Here is a 2,500-nt window from a genome sequence, read left to right on the forward strand (position 1 = left end):
TTAAGCTATCTCCATTGTTGTAAGAAAAAGGTAGTTCTCCACATTTATAATAGAGATCAGTGGTTCATACAGGCAGGTCGTAAGTCGAACTGGTCATAAGTCGAATCGGTCGTAAGTCGAAATATACATAAAAAAATACACGATTGAGGGCAGGGGGGGCACGATGAAAGGTGTAGATAGGAAAGGAAAAAGACAAGAGATTTATGAAGGCAAGTGGGAGAGGAGGTAAAGCTTGTGAAGTTATTGCATTGGGGTGGAAGGGGAGGGGCTGACGGGTTAGTTTTGAGAGGAGGGGCGGAGCGGAGAATATAAAAGCCGAGAGTTATGAGAAAGGAGGACATGGTAGAACTATAGATGAAAGGGGATAGAGTGTTGGAATCTGTTGGGAAAAGGGTTGGCATGAATGTGTAGGGAGAAAGATCAATAGAAATGGGTATGGAATGTGGAGAAGATGAATAGAACGAGATGATTGAGATGGAGGTAGAAGAAGAGGAAAAGGAGGGTAGAAGGTAGAAGGTAGAAGGCATTTTCGATTAACTTGTCATCATTCTTTTTCATCAATACCTTCAAAGTCATCCACTGCTTCTATTTCGTCTACATTCAGTCAGGTAGAGGGTAGAATAGGCCGAAGTTTGAGTAAGATAGAAAGAGGGATAGAATAGGGCTAGAAAGGGTTTTGTAGTTAGATAGATAAGCATTGATATGTAAGGAGAGAAAGAGAGATATATACATAGATTGATAAGGAGAGAGAGAGAAAGAGAGAGAGAGGATGAGGAGAGAGAACGAGAGGAAAAGATGAATAAGCAAAAAATAAACGGTTGAGTGGAAAAAAGGACCCCCCCCCAAAAAAAAAAGATTAGGTAGTAAGGTAGGCGAGGAAATAGTGGTACCAGACACATAGGGCGAGAGAAATAGAAAAGCTGGAGAGAGAGTGTAGGGTGATTTGAAAGGGGATAACAGAAGATCAGAGAAAAACAGGAACGAAAGTAGGATTATTGAGGAGGTAAGGAGAGGCATGTGGGTCGGTGTTATGTAAAAGTGGGTAAAGAAACGTCAATATGAATAGGAAGGAAGCAAGGATAGGGAGAGGCGTGGAGTTGACCATAATTAGAAAAGGTAAAGACAGGTAGGAATGTCGGTCAGTAGAGTTAGTGTTAGCGTCAGGGTGGGAGAAAGCTGAAAGGAAAAGCGTATATACCTGGTTTGGGTTACAATAGGTAGAGGTGGGAGGCAGAGGCGTGAAGTAGATTATAATGAGGGAAGAAGAGGGAGGCTCGGGTGGAAATGTAGGGCAGTAGAGTAGAATGTTAAGTGACCGAAAAGATGGGAGAAAGCTGAAAATAAATATGCGTGGGTTAAATTTCAATAGTTAGAGGTGGAAGAGAGAGACGTGGAGTAGATTATCATTAGGGGAGGTGAAGGAGGTCAAAGTAGAAATGTAGAGCAGTGGGATAGAGTGTTAGGGGAAGCGTCAAGATGGGAAAAGCTGAAAATAAATATGCGTGGGTTTAGATTACAATAGTTAGAGGTGGAAGGAAGAGATGTGGAGTAGATTATAACTAGAAAAGGTAAAGGAAATCATGGTAGAAAATAGGGCAGTAAGGTAGAATGCTTTGAGTGAGCGACAGGACGGAAAAAAAACTTAAAAATTGAAAAAAGACAAATGTTCGTAGTTAGGGTTACAATAGGTAGAGATGGAAGGGAGAGACGTGAAGTAGATTATAATGAGGGAAGAAGAGAGAGGTTAGAGTGGAAATATAGGGCAGTAGAGTAGAATGTTAAGTGAGCCACATGATGGGAGAAGGCTGAAAATAAATATGCGTGGGTTAAATTTCAATAGTTAGAGGTGGAAGAGAGAGACGTGAAGTAGATTATCATTAGGGGAGGTGAAGGAGGTCAAAGTAGAAATGTAGAGCAGTGGGATAGAGTGTTAGGGGAAGCGTCAAGACTGGAAAAGCTGAAAAAAAAATGTATGTGGTTGGGGTTACAATATGATAGAGGTGGCGATGGTTAGAACTGACATAAGTGGAAGGTGGAAGATTGAAATGAGGGAAGAGAAGCGGGTTGCGGATGGATAGGAAGGGAGTAGATGTGGATGAGGTGGGGAGTAGGAGGGGAGTGAGTGGGAAGAGTTTGGTAGAGTAGGGAGAGAAGGAGTAGATGGGAGTGGGCTAGGTACAAAAGGTGGTGGGAAGGGAACAGGTGTGGAGTAGGAGGGGAGTGAGTGGGAGGAGTTTGCTGGAGGAGGCAGGGAAGGATTAGATGTGGGTGGACGGGTTACAGGAGGTGGTGGGGAGGGAAGAGAGGGTGGGGAGTGGGCGGGGAGGGCAGCACGCAAGCACGAAGATATGACAGCATTTTCCAGGAACTACCCCAAGCTCCCCCCCCCCCCCCAACCCATTTTTTTTAATCAACGGCATAACATGAAGAGGGAATGCATGGGTTAGTGGATAGGGTACAGGAGAGGGAGAAGGAATGACCGTATGAGTGTTTAATTGTA

Source organism: Eriocheir sinensis, unplaced genomic scaffold, assembly GCF_024679095.1.
Source record: "Eriocheir sinensis breed Jianghai 21 unplaced genomic scaffold, ASM2467909v1 Scaffold1017, whole genome shotgun sequence".
Classification (NCBI taxonomy): domain Eukaryota; kingdom Metazoa; phylum Arthropoda; class Malacostraca; order Decapoda; family Varunidae; genus Eriocheir; species Eriocheir sinensis.